The sequence below is a fragment of the Papaver somniferum genome, chromosome 11 (assembly GCF_003573695.1).
Source record: "Papaver somniferum cultivar HN1 chromosome 11, ASM357369v1, whole genome shotgun sequence".
Classification (NCBI taxonomy): Eukaryota; Viridiplantae; Streptophyta; class Magnoliopsida; order Ranunculales; family Papaveraceae; genus Papaver; species Papaver somniferum.
This window is the reverse complement of record NC_039368.1, coordinates 40,614,544-40,634,210: the sequence shown is the minus strand read 5'-3', so window position 1 is coordinate 40,634,210 and position 19,667 is coordinate 40,614,544.

Genomic DNA, 19,667 nt, shown 5'->3' with positions numbered 1-19,667 from the left:
CACTGTTGCAAACAGTCTGTGTTATTACTTTTCAATCTTTTAATCATCTTTTAAGCAACAAACACACATTTTGAGATCATGATTAATATGAGGAGCTAAACCCCATTGCTGAGGCGATAAGCTATTTTTCCAACAAAAAGTGGTATATTCTATTTTATCTTTTTATTTGCAATAATTATATGATTATTTGCCTTGAACTATTATTGAATATGATTTTTATTTGAGTGATTGTGATCTATTTTGATGGAGTATGCTTAGTTTTAAGACTTTTGATGCTTCATACTTGGTATTTACAATTATTACTTTTGAAAATCTACTTGTTGCAATATTTTAGAATCAAATTAAACAAGAAAATTGCATAAATATAAGTGTTGGTTTAATCACTTTGAACTTGGAAAATAGTGGAATCTTAGCCTCAGTGTTTCTTTTAGTATTGATATCATCTTTGATTGAGTTTTCTATAATTTTTAGTGAGTTTTCTATTTTAATATTAGGATTTAAGTCTAATTAATATCCTTTACAAGTCAGAGAATCGAACCACTTTTACCACTATCTACAAACCACACCAGTATCGGTTTGGCTTCACAATCCCAATGAAGTCTTTAAGTCATTAACCTGGTTTAGAAGAAGAAACGAAAGGTTAAAGGAGAATCGACTCTAGCTTAGCACAACTAGTATCACACAGAATGTGTGGGGATTAGGTTTCCCAGTTTCTAGAGTTCTCCCTTATATAGTCTTTCAAATCAGGGTTTGCAATAAATGTTAGCTTAGTAACAAATCATTAAATATTCACCGTTAGATGAAAACATGATTAGATTCAAGCTAATATTTATCAACCGTTAGATCGGAAACATAGCTTGTTATACACACATGAAATGCACGTTCTTGGGCTTGTGTAATCGTAGCCAAACTTGTACATTAGTTGGTTCAACAATAGTTAACCAAATGGTTAGCCATATGATCACTTTCATATCAACCATATTCTTCTTCACCATAACTAGTTCAAATGACTCAAATGAACTAGTTAGAGAGTTGTTCAATTGCAAGGAAATATCATGTACTACACAAGACACAATTGAAGCAAAAACGATTTTATTCACATGAATCGGATCATGAACTTTATAGCCACGGTTTGCAATTGCATTCCTTAGTTCATAAAGATAAGTTCACTAAACATTGTTTTTAGACATAACCAACTCAAGTTCGCAGACTGGGTTCGCGGACTTAAGTTCCCGGATGGAGTTCACAAACTTTAGCAGAAATTCTCGGGTTTGAGAACTTCGCCAGTTCGCGAACTGGGTTCGCGAACTGAGTTCACGGACTTAGCTCACGTACTTCTCCGGTTCACTTGATCAACAAAGTTCGCAAACTTCGGTTCAAGCAATAAGGACTTATACATATATGTGTTTCCACGACAATGTTTATATCCTCTAAATGGTTATATAGTCTAAACTCTCATTTCAATCATTGAAACATTCTCAGAGGACGTTACATAGTTGTTATTCACAAACCATTTTCCGTCAGAGCAATTTTCAAAGTGATTGAAACATAACATGACTTTCGTCACTAGGTAAAGATGAACTTGGCTAAAGTGAAAGCTTTACCAACACATATTTCGAGAAATAGATAGGTGAGGTAAACTCGGCTTGAAATACCAAATGTGTATAATCTAAGTCTATATAGCAAAACGACTTTTGTCTCAAGATAGGAGATAAATAGACTTTTGAGTGATAGATAAGTTCAAGTCTCCACATACCTTTTAGTCGATGAAGATCCACCAGTTCCTTGAGTAGTCCTTCGTCTTGTATGATGATTTCCATGGAGTTCTTGAGCTCAACTACACTTTCTATCCTAGTCCGAGACCTTAGCTATAGTAGACTAGAAATCCAGACTTATAGTTTTGATCACTAACATTGACAAACATGCTTGAGATAGCAACGCATGCGATTTCGACCGATCAGTTCTCTAACAATCTCCCCTTTGTCAATTTTAGTGACAAAACTATCAATACATATGGAATACAAAAAATATATAAATAAACTTTTGTAGATCCTATTCCACATGCCTAATCTTAAACATTACTTGAAATCTTCTTCACTTCCAAGTACTCCAGTGATCCCAAAGGTTGTAAGTTTAGCATCACCGTTGTTGAAAATCCGTAGCTATAACAACGAGAAAACAAGAGTTCTCAATCATTGTTATAGAGTATCATAGTATCATTACACAACGTCAAAGTTCAATTGTATCACAACTTTAACAATTATACTATGGTGATATGTTACTCCCCCTTAGTCAATACTCCATCTCACATGGAAACCACTCCCCTTACATAACAATCCGAAAACCATATGTATTTTTCGTGTGAAGTACATATTAATTCTCCTCCTTTTTGTCAATAAAATTGGCAAAGGTACAAGAACGGGATCCTAATGAAATTTCCAACAGAGACATTTCATGACCAAAAGAAAGCATATATCATCTTATTTAGATGCAATCATAAAGCCGAAGCTAAATGCATTCATCAAGGAGTTTAAAGATACAAGATAACCCCTATAACATTCCACAGCCGCACTCCCCAAAAATATTTGGCAATTAAGCACAAGTTCAAAATAACTCTCCCCCATTAAATGTCATTCCCGAAAGAGCAACAAGAGCGACCTTAATTTCAAAAAGAAAAGAAGGATTTCTTTGGACATAAAAAATCACATACAAGTATGATTTTAATCCAAAATATTAAATTAAGCATAAGAGAACCCATGATTAACTTAATCGAAAATGCTCAACACAAGTAAACTTATGGAGACTTTAAAACACTCAATTAGATTAATCACAAGAAAACCCATAATTAATCTAATCGAAATACACAACCAAACTAATCACAAAAGTAATTAATTTAATTGGTCATGCTCGACACAAAGTATCTCATGAAACAACAACTATGCCAAAACAATGACTCAGTCGATAGAGCTCAACAAAAGACACCTTATGGAACAACACAGAATGTAAACAAATTGTGGATCGGAGATCGACCTAATACCGTGGAATAATCAAGGACTCATTCTATTTTCCATCACCGTTTGCACAATGATATCCAATAGACATAATCCTTGAACAAAAAAGATTTTAACCTATCTTTCATCAAAAATTGACATAACAGGCTTAACTTTTGTATTTGTCAAAAGTCAATTCATTCTTTCATCAATACATACATATCAACTCACGAACGACTTCACTTTTGACAAAATATGGGAAAATCAAGTTCACGGACGTAAACACACATATCCCATAACAATATTGCAATATATAAAACCATAAAGATTAATACTGCAAAAATCATCTTCCAAACAGATTTAGAATTTAAACCAATAAATCTAAAAACATGAAGATAAAAACGTTGGACATAGCTATGTGTAATCACAATAATGGCTATTCCAAACTCTAGTTATTTTTCTAAGCAAAACAAGAAAAATAAAAGATTTTACTAGGCAAATAAAAAGAAATTCAGAGTTCACTGAGGATCTCATATCTTTCAATGAATCCATCAAAGAAGGTGTCACTGATTTCCTTTACCTTCTTGACCGTAGAAACACCATGTTCGTGAGTAAGAACACCAAATTTACGATCAACAACCCGAGCAAGCTGTCTAGCCTTGACGCAATCCATGATGAGCTTCTTTTGATTCTATATCAGAAGATTCTAAATAGCAAGGATTCTGGCCTGACCATCCAAAAGTTGGTTTATTTGTAGTTGAAGGTTTGCAAACTCGACATTTGAATCATTCTTAAAATGAGTTAAATCCTTGACAGAATCATCAATCCAGGAGTTATGATCCTTTATTTCAAGCATCTTCTTTAGAACCAGCTCTTGAATTGACTCACGTACTTGAACGTCTTCCTCCATATCAAGATGCACAATCTCTTGAGATTTTGCAGAGTTTTCCATATAATTTTTGTTAGGGATGGAAAAACACAATATAGTGTAAACAGGAGAAGGAAACTCTTGTTTTGGGAACCCTATGAACTCATAAGAGGAGGACGCGAACGTTTGTGGACCTTCAGCACACAAAAAGGAAAAACCTTTAACAGAAAAGATATACAACATACTTGAGTAATTCTCAATTATTTTCCTTGCACCTCTCAAGTTAGGAACAAGGAAAAGAATATCTGGAATCAGGTGGTAGAGTGAGAATTAATCCCACTATGATAATTGAGAATTGAGTTGTACATATCATCTGACAGCTTGATCCTTGTGTTCTTCTTCTTTTTTCGGTTGATATTCATCCCAGAAGAAAAAGACACAACTTGAGAACCATATCCGTCAGAAGGCTTTCTCTGAGGACTAAATCTACGACCTTTTGCAATTGGCAGAAGAGGATCAGAATACATAGGGATCCATTTTCTAGACTTAGATTTACCAGAAACAGTCTTATAAATACAGAGAATGCTCTCATTAGCAACAAAAGAATTTATGCTAGAATGCACTCGAGCTCTGTGATGATTTCTAGGAAGGAGATCATGTTTATAAGTTTTCTGGTTTTCTGTGGGCATGCGATTCACAAAAGCAGTAGTTGATCGACTATTTGTTCCATTGACAGTGGAGAGAAGCAAATTATGAAGTTTAGAAATTTGTTTCCTTCTTGCAAAACAATGGATAGCATAGTGATTCTTTTTCCCACAGAAGGTACAGATTCGTGGAGGAAAAGCAATAATTGACACCTGTTTTACCTTCATAGCCATATGAGAAGATTGTAAGTTATGTAAACTTTTCTTGACACAATCTTCTTCTGGAGAACATTTCGTCATGTACTGTAATTCATGAGAATTAGTTTTTCAGAAGAATTTCTCCTTAAGACAGAGTTTTCTTTTTCCAAGGATCTGCATTGTTCATGTGCTAGATTAAGGGATGCTTCTAGTTTCTATTTTTCGACACGAAGTCTGTTAAGAGTTGATGAATACGTCTCGATCAAATGTTTTTCTCTACTTGAGTCCTCCTTAACAATATCCTCAAGAACACTAATCTTTTCACGCTGTAGAGTAGTTTATTGAAGAAGTTTTTCAATATTCTTAGAGAAGGACTCAATGATGTTGTAGAGATCATGTTCTCGATCAAGAGACTTTTCAAATTCATCAATAAGTTTATCATGATTTTGAAAATCAATAAAATCAGCAGAGTTTTTTGAGATTCTGGTGAGCTCCTTTTCAGCCTTTTCCAGAGTGTCACATGCCTCATGAGAAGAACACATGTCAACATCAGATGGAACAATCTTTCTACCTCGGGATTCGGTAGAATCAACTAAGGAGTAACCGTTTGAGGTGTTTCCAAGACACTTGGCGTAATCGAAAGCTTCAGGAGACATATGGGTATGCGTAAGAGAGATTTTTTCAGACTCAGATTGCCACAAACACAGACTTATCAGGTCTTAAATGTGTTTGCCTTCTCTGATACCAATTGAAAAATCGGGGGTCTAACAACCACACCCAATATTTCGCTTAGCAATCTGTATGGACAAACTCCAATACACTTTCTAGAGAATCAACTAGACAATCAGACTCAATCTAGACAAAAATTATATCAAAGAGTTTTTATCTCTATCTCTCGATTTAAATCTTACTCAAGCAAACTGCAAGTCTCAATTTAAACAAAAGAGAGATAAACTTGGATGGTACCAAAGACCAATATCCAAGTGTCAATCAATTTAAATCAACAACCAAAAGGTCAGATATTCTAATTGATTGAACAACGCACAACCTGTATTATTTCAATTATATAAACAAATATAATGCGGAAAAGAAATAACACAGACACCAGAAATTTTGTCAACGAGGAAACCGCAAATGCAGAAAAACCCCGGGACCTAGTCCAGATTGAACAAACACTGTATTAAGCCGCTACAGACACTAGCCTACTCCAAACTAACTTCGGCCTGGACTGTAGTTGAACCCCAACCAATCTCACACTGATCCAAGGTACAGTTATGCTCCTACGTCTCTGATCCCAGCAGGATACTATGTACTTGATTCCTTTATCGGATCTCACCCACAATTAAGAGTTGCTACGACCCAAAGTCGAAGACTTTAATAAACAAATCTGTATCACATAGAAAATTCTAGGATAATAGATAAATCTGTCTCCCACGAATATACCTACGAGTTTTGTTCCGTCTTTTGATAAATCAAGGTAAACATGAACTAATTGATAAACCGGTCTTATATTCCCAAAGAACAGCCTAGTATTATCAATCACCTCACAATAGTCTTAATCGACGCAGCGAAAAAAGATATTGTGGAATCACAAACGATGATATGAAGATGTTTTTGATCACTTTTTATCTTGCCTATCGGTGATAGAAATCTCAATTCAACTACTACAATTGTACTCGTACGATAGAAACAACAAGATCAGATCAAACAACTACAAAAAAAATAGTATCGGTCTGGCTTCACAATACCAATGAAGTCTTTAAGTCGTTAACCTGGTTTAGAAGAAGAAATCAAAGGTTAAAGGAGAATCGACTCTAGCATAGCACAACTAGTATCACACAGAATGTGTGGGGATTAGGTTTCCCAGTTGCTAGAGTTCTCCCTCGTATAGTCTTTCAAATCAGGGTTTGCAATCAATGTTAGCTTAGTAACAAAGCATTCAATATTCACAGTTAGATGAAAACCTTATTAGATTCAAGCTAACATTTATCAACCATTAGATCGAAAACATAGCTTGTTATACACACATGAAATGCACGTTCCTGGGCTGGTGTAATCGTACCCAAACTTGTACATTAGTTGGTTCAAAAATAGTTAACCAAATGGTTAGCCATATGATCACTTTCATATCAACCATATTCTTCTTCACCATAACTAGTTCAAATGACTCAAATGAACTAGTTAGAGAGTTTTTCAATTGCAAGTAAATCTCATGTACTACACAAGACATAATTGAAGCAAAAACGATTTGATTCACATGAATCATTTCATGAACCCTATAGCCACGGTTTGCAATTGCATTCCTTAGTTTATAAAGATAAGTTCACTAAACATCGTTTTTAGACATAACCTACTCAAGTTCGCGGACTGGTTTCGCAGACTTAAGTTCTCGGATGTAGTTCACAAACTCTAGCAGAAATTCTCGGGTTTGAGAACTTTGCCAGTTCGCGGACTTAGCTCACGCACTTTTCCGGTTCACTTGATCAACAAAGTTCGCAAACTTCAGTTCAAGCAATAAGGACTTATACATATATGTGTTTCCACAATAATGCTTATATCCTCCAAATGGTTATATAGTCTAAACTCTCATTTCAATCATTGAAACATTCTCAGAGGACGTTATATAGTTTTTATTCACAAACCATTTTTCGTCAGAGCAATTTTCAAAGTGATTGAAACATAACATGACTTTCGTCACTAGGTAAAGATGAACTTCGCTAAAGCGAAAGCTTTACCAACACATATTTCGATAAATAGATAGGCGAGGTAAACTCGGATCGAAATACCAAATGTGTATAATCTAAGTCTATATAGCAAAATGACTTTTGTCTCAAGATAGGAGATAAATAGACTTTTGAGTGATAGATAAGTTCGAGTCTCCACATACCTTTTAGTCGATGAAGATCTACCAGTTCCTTGAGTAGTCCTTCGTCTTGTATGATGATTTACATGGAGTTCTTGAGCTCAACTACACTTTCTATCCTAGTCCGAGACCTTAGTTATAGTATACTAGAAATCAAGACTTATAGTTTTGATCACTAATATTGACAAACATGATTGAGATATCAACGCATGCGAGTTCGACCGAGCAATGCTCTAATACATCCAATATGTAATTCATAAGCACGTGAAATAGAGTAACACCTCTTTTGTCAATGTCCTTTTGTGAGAACAGTTTGGTTTTCCTTCTCTCCGGATTCGGTTAATTACCAATTTTCATCAAAATTCTCTCAGTAGATATGTCAAAGATTGGATTTCCTCTAATGAGTATTTGCATACTTTGAGTAAAACTGCAACCACACTTTGGTTTATATAGAAATACAGGGTGCTCGATAATCTTTGAAAATATAACCCCAGACTAGACAATTTTAATTGATCAGATTATGAACTTTTTCCAATCTATCCCACATAGTGAGCCACTTCCAAATTCCCAGCAGAACCTAAAAATGCCTGATTTATTCTAGTCAACGATAAAATCAGGTTGGATACTTTTTGTAGATGCTTCATTCAAAGAAGAAGATATTAGAGCATTTCTCGGTCGAACTCGCGTGCTTTGCTATCTCAAGCATGTTTGTAAATATTAGTGATCAAAACTATATGTCTTCATTTCTAGTTTACTTATGACTAAGTCTCGGTCTAGGATAGTCAAGTGTAGTTGAAGCTCCAGACTCCATGGCGATCATCTTACGAAGATGAAGAACTACTCGAGGAATAAGTGGAACTTCATCCGACTAAAGGGTATGTGGAGACTTGACCTTATCTAAAACTCAAAAGTCTATTCTATATCATATTCTTGAGACAAAGTCGTATAAGTATGATAGTTTTCATACATACACATTTGCTATTTCCAGCCGAGTTTACTCGCCTATCTTTTTCTCGAAATATGTGTTGGTAAGATTTTGCTTTAACCATTTTCATCTTTAACCGTAGCGAAAGTCATGATGACGTTTCAATCTTGAAAATAGCTTTGATGACGATAGTCGTGAATAACGATTGTTATAACATTATAGAAGAATTTTTCAATGATTGAAATGTAGAGTTGAAATTACCATCTATGGATATCAGCATATATAGTGTGTTCGCACATTAGTGTATAAATCCATGTACCATAATCCAAATGCGTGCATATGTGTGCATGCGGTATTGGTGAAGAAGACAGGTTGGGTACGCGTACTGGCAGAAGTTTTCCACCGAAAATTTCTGCTGAGTTTGTAGTTTGCAAACTTGTAAACCAGTCAACTTAGGTACGCGTACCCGTACGTGTACCCACGGAAGTTTTCGAACCGAAAATTTCTGCTGAGTTTGTAAACTCAAATCCGATAGCTAAGGTACGCATACCCGTACGCGTACTCAAGCTGGTGATATATTAAATCGGTAGTTAATGAACTTAAAACAATAAATTATAAGGGGTGCAATCTTTGTAAACCATGGCTATATTGTTCATGAATTGATTCAAATGGATCAAACCGATTTTGTTTCAATTGTGTCTATGAATAAAGACCTAAGCAATTGAACAACTCTTCAACTAGTTCTTATGAGTCATTTGAACTAGTTATGAGAAAGATGAATACGGTTAATATGAAAGTGTTCATATGGCTAACCTCGGTTAACTATTTGTGAACCAACTAAGTGTACACGTTTAGGTACGGTTACTCAAACCTAAATAAATACATTTCATTTGTGTGTTTGACAAGTTAAGTTTCGATCTAACAGTTGAAAGATATTAGCTTGGTTGAATCAGGTTTTTCATCTAACGGTGAATATTGAATGCTTCGTTACCAAGGTAACTTAGATTGCAAATCCTAATTTGAAAACTATATAAAGGAGACATCTAGCATCTAGAAAAACTAATCCCCACACCTCCTGTGTGATACTAGTTAGTTTGCTAGAGTCGATTCTCCTTTAACCTTAGGTTTCTTCCCGAGACCCTGTAGGTTAACGAATGAAAGACTTCATTGGGATTGTGAAACCAGACGAAACTACTTCTCTTGTAGTTGAGCGATCTGATCTTTCCATTTTCTATCGTACGAGTTCAATTGAATAATTGACTTGAGATTATATCTCCGATAGGGAAATATAAAAAGAAATCACAAACATCTTTGTCCCATCGTTTGTGATTCCGCAACATCTTGTTTCGCTACCATACGATTAAGATTGTTGTGAGATGATTGATAATACTAGGCTATTCTTCGGGAATATAAGTCCAGATTATCAATTAGTTCCTGTTAACCTTGATTTATCAAAAGACGGAACAAAAACTCTTGGGTATTTCTGTGGAGACAGATTTATTCAATCCTATAGAATTTTCTGTGTGATACAGATTTGTCTATCAAGTCTTCGACTTTGGGGCGTAACAACTCTTGGTTGTGGGTGAGATCAGCTAATGGAATCAAGTGCGTAGTATCCTGCTGGGATCAGAGACATAAGGAGCGCAATTGTACCTTTAATCAGTGTGAGATTGATTAGGGTTCAACTACAGTCCAGACCGAAGTTAGTTTGTAATAGGCTAGTGTCTGTAGCGAATTAATACAGTGTGGTGTTCAATCTGGACTAGGTCCCGGGGTTTTTCTGCATTTGCGGTTTCCTCGTTAACAAAATTTCTGGTATCTGTGTTATTTCTGTTCCGCATTATATTTTGTTATATAATTGAAATATCACAGGTTCTGCGTTGTATCGCTCAATTGTGAAATCCAACCTTTGGTTGTTTATTAGAAATTGATTGATCCTTGGATATTGGTCTTGGGTACCATCCAAGTTATTATCCTTGTTGTAGATGATGGATTTTCAACAAAGGGCAAAAACCGTAAAATCATCAGGCATGTTTTTGACACGGCTTTCAGGCATGCAACGATTCATATATTACAAAACCATGATGAATATGTTTTCGAAAAGCCTCCACCAGTTGAGCGTTCGATCCCTGGCATTTCGTCGTGACCTCTATGCAGAATAAAGTATTTCGGCGGTTCTCTGTAGATTGAGAGCTTAACGCCTTCAGGACGTCGGTGATACTCACTGTTCCCTGACTGAAGGAGAGAGACTCACCTCCACATAGAAGAATAGTTGGGCGGCGGACGCCTTCAGGACGTCGGTGACACTCACTGTTCCCTGATTATGTGGAGAGACTGTGCATAGATTCAGGCGGTTTTCCATAGATTGAGAACAATAACGCCTTCAGGTCGTAAACAACATCGTGACTCCTTGACTATGCACCATTCAGAATAGATGTGACGCTTTAATTGGCTAATATATTTTTTGCAATAGATTAATCATGCCATGACATTCACTACTGAATTCCAAGAATAATCTATTATTGCTCTTATTCCATGGTCGAATCCACGGCCTGATCCCATGGAATGGCAATACAATTGCTCCTATTCCATGGTCGAATCCACCCATGGAATGGAAATAACAATTTCTCCTATTCCATGATCGAATCCACGGCTTGGTCTCATAAAATGTCAATAAAACAACGGTGCTATCTCATTACTCCGATTTCATGATCGAATCCACTGATCTCATGAATTGGTAATAGATAATCTTAATTAATCTGATTCTATGGTCGAGTCCACGATGACATAGGATGGAAATGCTTGTTTTATTATTCTGAATTCGTAGTCGAATCCATAGCTAATCCTGCGAATTAATAATGAACAACTATTCATTTTTATTACTCAGTTTCATGGATTATTCTCCACTGAATTCATAGATTAGTAATAGATACTCAAATACCGGGCATCTTGACCATCACTGAGTAAGCCCCACAAAAATGGTGCGAGTGTACTCGACAATGATGCACGACTGAGCACCCGGATGCACGAACGAGTGTCCAAAAATATGAAATAATGAGGAATCCTTCGCAAAATAGGAGAAAACAATAAATATTAATAAAATAATAAGAGACGCCTAGGGCCGGGCCCACCAGCCGGCCGGCTGGCCGTGCCCTAGCCATGGTCGGTTCGTGCCTCTCAAATTATTTCCTTATTTTTTTTATTTTTCGTGAACTCACGAAAACTCCTTGTTTTTAGCAACTTTCCTTGTTTTGGCGAAACTCGTAAATTCTCCATAACTTGGTGGATTCACGAAATAATAATATAAAATAAGGAGAGGTGTGCGGGACCGGGCAACCTAACCTGCCGGCCATGCCTAAGCCGTGGCCGGTCCCATATCTCACAATCCTTAGCTTTTTATAATTCCCTAATCTCACGAAACTCCTCCGTTTCAAAAAAACTCGTGGATTCTCCATAACTTCAAGGATTCTCCATCACTTCAAGGATTCATGAAAAATAATAAAATAGGAAAAGATGTGCGGGACCGGGCAACCTAGCCGGTCGGCCATGCCCTAGCCGTGGACGGTCCCACACCTTGCAATCCCTAATCTTTCATAATTATTATTTTTCTTAATTCATGAAACTCATGGGGTTTGAGCAAAATTCATGATTTCTCCATATTTTCTCGAATATTGCTCAAATCACGAAAAAACAAAAATCAACATAGTCACACGACTGGCTAGCCTCTCACATCAATTTTAAATATTAAAACACTTTTATTTTAATATTCTCAAAATATTGATGAATTGAGCATAAATACTAATTCCAACAAAAATCGAGAATTCTCAGTCAAGATGAAACTCTTCTGAAAATTCACTATGTTGCTCGAACGCGCATCAGAAAATACTGAAACTCTCAGTATGGAAACATGGACACCACGGAAACATGTGCATGCCTTCATGACCGACCAGAGTCATTCCTAGGTCTTGCACAAAGCCGGTCTCACAGATTTTCATAATTCTGACCTAATTTGCTCAATTGCTCATACTGGGCCCGAACTCTCTCCAACCAACTGGAGGATTCTCCAAATGACCAACAACTGGTCCCCGCGACCACCAAAAGCCGGTCCCATGCTCTCTTGGTCGGTCCTCATATCTCATACCTATGTTTAATCACCTAATGCTGAATCCAGTAATATTTCAATAAATGATGAAACCTGCATTTGTCATCGTTCTTTCACCAACTCTCAACTGAGAACCCTGGTGCATGCTCACTCGAGCATTGGGCACCCATGGACGCTCATCATCCCATGTGGTCGGTCCCTCCTCACTCATGACAAATTTTCAGCAGTTCACCAATTTATGAAGGATTGATAAAAATTAGGGTTTCGAACAAACGCTCCACGAATCACCATTCTAAGCAAGTTCAAACACAAAATAATGTTGATTCAGCAATCAACATCCAAATTAATAATATTCGGTAATTCACCAATATTTTTGATTAATATTTTATTGGGTCACGGTACCAGTAAATAATTCGTCGAATTGAGCAATACTTGCTCAGTTGCTCGAATATTGATCCAACCATCAATGTTCAGTAATTCATCAGTAGTTTGTTGAATTGAGAAACACTTGCTCAGTTGCACGCCAAAATTATCAAATTCGTCGAATTAAGCAATACTTGCTCAATTGCTCGACAAACTCTCAATATTCAGCAATTCGTCGAGTTGAGCAATACTTGCTCAGTCGCTCTAGTCGGTAATTCATTGACATCTCAGAGAACTACATTTTCAATCCATGTATCACTGTGCATTCACCACTTATGCTCGATTCAACAAAACTAGACTCACAGTCTAAATCAGTCAACAACTGACTAACTAATACACGTCTGCCTTGTAGACTCCACAATTCGTGAAATATCAATCACGTCATAAATGGGGGGATGCCACTTAGGGTTTTGGTCTGGCGGTCTACGGCACGTGGATTCATCCACAACGAGAAATGTGCGTAAGTCGTGTAAACGGTTGAAGGAGTTAGCAAAGAGTGGGTGCACGATCAGTCAAGTCTCCGCACGACATGGAACTGACTTTACCACGATCTCCCACTTTCCACTCTTTCACTCAAGAAACTGTCACACTTACAGGGATCAGTGGTACATCATTCTGGCAATATAAATAAGTCTAAATCGAGGACATCATCAATCATCGATTATCATCATTATCCGTCAACAACTCGATATAAACTTATTCACAAAACTCAACTTCAGCAGTTCAGCAATATTGAAGAAACCTTCAACACACTCACAATCCTTGATCATCACTGATCCCACACAAATCTCAGCTTCCCTCCTACATATCAACCCATCTCCCTCTTTGCGACCGAATTGACTCTGAAACGGCCATTGTATTGGTTTAGGCCGGAGTCATACATATTGATTTCCCGAATATAAGCACCCCCTTTGCAGCGGTGCATCTGTGTGAGGATTAACATTTTTCCTGGCTGAGGAGTCTCGACAACACGCTCGACTCTTCACTTCCCAAAAAACCGGCGGCTTGTTTTTCCCCATCCACACTTGTATTTGATAAAGACTTCAGATTTCTGTTTGCTCGAGTAAAGATCAAATCAAGTGAGAGAGATATTAACTCCTCTATATACTTTTATCTAGATTGAGTCTGACTGTCTAGTTGATTCTCTAGAAAGTATATTGGAATTAGTCCATACAGATTGCTAATCGAGATATTGGGTGAGGTTGTTGTACCCCCGCATTTTCAGAAAATATATCCTTGGGATATGCTTTTATTCTTTACTCAGTGGACCAAGAATCTTTCATCCACATAGCTGCAGGTTCGTACATGGCAACATCGAATCCACGGGAAAAAGCAAAAACTTTACTTAATGCAGGTAAATGGGTAACAGATTATATCTAGTGTGTCCATAGTTACAAATCACAAACAACTAGAGGATATAATCAATAAAGGAAATATGGAAAATCCCGTGGAAGACAGAGAACACAATTAAAGAGGCAATGACGACTTTAAAAAAACTCCCTCAGGCACGGATTCAATACATAAACTGGAAACATAATATAACATCAGACTCATGGAAAAGGTGGGGAGAATCAAAAAGCTCTACCATTCGATACATTTGAATCCGAGAGTCCAAAAATTTAGTATTTTATGTAATAATTTCAATAACCAATAAATTGCTTACTTGTTGTACTATATTTATTGACTAATAATACTAACCTTTCCATCAAAAAAAAAAAGAGAGAAAGAAAAAAAGAACTGAAGCTTAAATTTTTGGAGCATTTGTAAAGGAAATGCTTCTCCGCATGGGTAACAAACAAACTTTCATAACACGATTCCTTAAAGGAGACAAATAAAATAGATGATCCAATCTGTTCAGTATATAAAAATATGTTTAAGACCAAAGCCCCGTGCCATCAAGCCCGTATTTTCATGGATTCTAATGGATTTCAAGACAGACTAAAATTCAAAGTAGAACCAATATTCATATTTTCATGGATTTTAACTTTTAAGTAGTATTTTTATGCGAACAGACTTACATTCAAATCATAACCAATGATCATATTATCATGGATTTATTGATTTCTTGATACTAAAATTTTCTTCCCTTAAACTCGGATCTCAATCAGATTGCCAATAAACTCCAGGATCTCAAATTCAACCAGACTGCCAATGAACTCCAGGATTTCAAATTCAACAAGAATGCCAATGAATAATCTGAACGATTCAACGGACGTCTAACTGGGCCACTTCGATCCCAATCTACTGTTTCGACTTTAACCACCTTTGATCACAGGTGTTTATCTAAAAGACTTTGATATTACATAAGAAAATTCCATGGATTATTAGTCTCCATCTAAAACTCAGGTTATTTCATATTGCAGAAATCCTTATGGCTTGGTTGAGCTAATTTTCATGGATTATCAGTTGTCAAAGTAAATCAAGTGATATGATAAAGAACCTATTTACATTTGAACCTTAAAAAATAGAAGACTTTTTACCTGAATGACCAAAGTATCCAATGACATGAAAGTATTCACTAACCTTGATCTTAGTAAAATTGCTAAAGTTGGTATTAGTGCTAGCAAGGAGATGTAAATCCATATAAAACAAAACAATTTTGACTACTGTATTTCCAGATTCTTATTGTAATGACGGACCCTCCACCAATATTGTCCACACTTAGCCACTACGGTCATCTGGCAGTATGGGTATTCAACGGGCACCGCCACGGGCATCCGACAACAACTTTGTGGAGGTCATCCATCCCTGGATTACTACCGCCCGACCATACTTAACTGTAAAGCATTCTGCCAGCTCTGGAGCCAATTGTGCTGAAAAGGACTCGGTATTACGAAGGGACAAACTATTACCTATATCCTATTCGGCGAACCCTAAATGCCGCATTGGGGTATTACACGTATCTCCTGCTAGTAATGGTATTTCTTTTTAAAATCGTGGAATAAACATCCCTCAAAATTAAAAAATATAAAATCCTAGAAATTAGATGAGAGTCTTATAACAAAAAAAACTAAATAACAATCTTAGGCTCACTATTTCGACATTATTTTTATTTTTTTGATAGAGGAAAACGATATTGAACTAGAGACTAAAGATTATATAAATCTCCTTCTGGTTATTTATAGTCTATAAAAATAAAGCGCGCTTGTCACCATTAAGATTAATCGCTGAAAACTGACAATTTAAATAACATTTGAGAAATTTCAACAGTAACGCTACACATACCTCCCAAGGTAACAATACAAAATCGACCATTTACATGAGTTGAACTCCACCCCTTGGATTATCAGGGATATCTTTGGGCTCAACCATGTGAAGAGAAATTAGGAGACGGTTTTTGTATAATTTGATCGGTATGTTAAGAGGTTTTGTTTAAACTATCAGATATAAAGGCAAGTGCCTCGGAATGCGCTTGTTTCTGGTTGGAACGTGTAACACCATTAAAAGAGTATGTTACCCATTTGATCCTCCCTTATTAGTTATCATGAATTAGTATACCAAAATTTAGCGTGACATGAATTTTTATATAGGATCCATTAATTCTTGTAAAACATAATTGATTCAATAAATAACTTATTCTGAATTTATAGGTGCATTAATTTTTGCATATCTTAATTGGATTTGATAAATAAAACTTCTTAAATCTTTACAAAATATCAATGGTCTTTATGTATTTCAATGATGAACTTTAATGTATCAACGATCAGTGCGCCATACCTTTTGTACATGTTTGTAGCGTGTGGTCATACTTTAACGTTACAAACGAAAAATTACATAATGTTTAACACTGGAAGTTCTAATCTTAGGCATTAAAAAAAAATTATCTATAAATTGAGCATATATATATTAGTTTTGACATTGTATCCTAAGAGTTAGATGTTCGGTTCGTCAACATTCTATTTTAGCATTAGGGGTTTAAGTTTGTGATGCTCATACTTTTCACCTTTCTTTCTTAGTTACCCGCCACCATGAACACATACATATCTCCATGATATGCATATGCTTATAGAAACTTCAAATTTATGAGACCAGTAGACTCTTATCGATATATTGCGACTTTCATAATGACTAAGAAACTAATAATGTTGGCTAGAAGAGTAAACTTTAGAGCTCATTAATAACAAACTTTTCTCTTTCTTCTCTCGCCTTTCTCTTTTCCAGAACTTTTCTCACCCAAAAACCCCTGAAACCTTAAGCTTTCTCCTGCTCAGATCGTCTCCATTGGAGCGGGTTTGAGCAAGAGAATCTCAACCCAACAACATCCCCTTAATCTTTCTTATTTGCTTTGATTTCATCGTTTTAGCTAGACTTAGTGAATCTAATAGTTTTATCTAGATCCAGGTTTAGTTTTATCTACTTCTGTTGCTGATTTTTTCTTCTAGGGCTTTCTTTTACCCTGGTTTTAACTTCGGTGATAGATTTTAGGTTTGGTAACTTTGTTCTTCTGTTTAGAAATTTTTCTAGTCTGGGTTATTGCTGTTTGTATTCAATCTTCTGAAGAGTTGGCTCAAATGGAAGAAATGTCTTTCTATAGAGAAAAATCATCAGCACCAACAAGAATAACAACATCTCAATCCAGGGAAACAAGGATAGCAAAAAATGGATCAAGATCTTCATCATGTTCATCATCAACCACTACAACCGTTACTCCAATGCTGAGTCAGCCCGATTCGATCCGATTCAGACCTTTCAAGACCGATTCAGATAACCAGTGCTACTGCATACATCTTGGATATTGTTACTATAAACACCTTGGATATTGTTACTGCTACTTCTGTTACTGTTATTTGGGTCATTGTTACCCTGATTGCATTAGGCAATCAAAACTTAAAACCATCAGTTCATGTTATTTACATGCTCTGAGAAACATTGGGTTGGATCCTATCCAGTCATTGCTTTGTGCAGTGATACATTCTGGTTTTCTTTCAAAACCAGTTTGGCCCCTTGATAAATGGTCCTCTGTAATTGTTCTTAGGTCTGAAAAGATAGAATTGCTAGGAAAGAATTGGTGGAGACATTATGATTTGGATGATTACGTTGTGATCTTGAAAAACTTGTATAAGGTTTCTGATCTCCTAAATCGGCACTATCTATATATCATTTGAGATTATCCTCTTTTCCGGAAAAAAAAAAGTTGGCTAGTAAGTATTCAAAATCTGATCTTAAGGTCATATGCTTGATCCTACTTTATGCACATCAAAAATCCTCGGCCTTTTCATGTTTGAATCATTAACCCTCGTATTTATAGATATATTAGTGGTGCAAAACCCTTGAGGAATCACCTCAAAAGATGAGTTTCCGATTTTGAATCGGTAATTCTTAGTCTTCAAGGTATGCATATCTCTTTTTAATGTCGCGTCACTATATCTTCACTATATCTATTTTTGTAGCGTGATGAAGGTTGGGCAAAAAGTGTTAGTGTTATATTTTTGAATAGGCCATCTTAGGCATTTTCATAAGTATGCATTTATTGAAGCAGAACTCTATCGATTTGGTGCGTGTATTTGCAGGCAGAGCAGGTTTCAACAGTAAGAGCTACTGTTGAACCAAATTTTTTTTTTTTTATGAGTGTCCTGTTTTAGCCAAGTGTTCTCACGCAAAGAAATTATGAATGGATTTCTAAGCGAGGGGATGTTATCCCGAAAGGTGGAGAGAAAAAGAAAAAAAAAGGGAAGGGAGACGATGGAGGAAAAAATCTATGAGTTTTAGTGAAGGCTGAGGAGACTCTCCTGGTGGTAACTAGTGCCAAATTAAGAAGGAAAACTAGGTGGTATAGAGACGATAAGTGAAGGGAAATCGAGAGTTTATATTATTATTGTTGCCTGATGATGTTTGTGCAATCCATGTTATTTATTCATAAAGAAATGAATAAAAGAGTTCATATGATCCATTAAATCGTACAACGAACTGCAAAACTTCCGAGTTGTATAATACATGGCATATAATTTAATAATACATGTAATAAATTGTAGAATATTATCTATAAACATTTATAAACATGAATTTTTTTCCTCGAAAAAAATCTCTCAGTTACACAAAGCAATTGTTACCGCTTTACTCTTTTGGGACTACTTAACTAAACAATGTCTAATAAATGTTACATTATAAATGGATAAGTGTATTTCGATAATTCGGTATCTAGTTTAATAATACATGTAATAAATTGTTGAATATTATCTATAAACATTTGTAAACATGGATTTTTTTCCTCGAAAAAAGTCTCTCAGTTACACAAAGCAATTGTTATCGCCTTACTTTTATGGGACTACTTAACTGAACAATGTCTAATAAATGTTACAATATAAATGGATAAGTGTATTTCGACAATTCGGCCTTTTGAAAGAAAATGTTGTTTAGAAATATTGTCTGAGCTGTCAAAACGACCACAATTGCCATTCTAAGAGGACGTTTAAAAAGGAAATAGACTATAAATTATTATTATTATTTTTGAGGATCATGACATCATTGATAAAACTTGAAAGATGAAATATGCAAACGTGGAGTTTAAATTTGGAGCATTTGGAAAGGAAATCATTATTTACATAGGGTAACAAGCAAAGCTTGATGATACGAGTCATAAACTAGACGATCCTGACTGTCCATTACACGAGAGATGTTTAAGGTGGATAACTTTAGAAATTCTTGCATAACCAA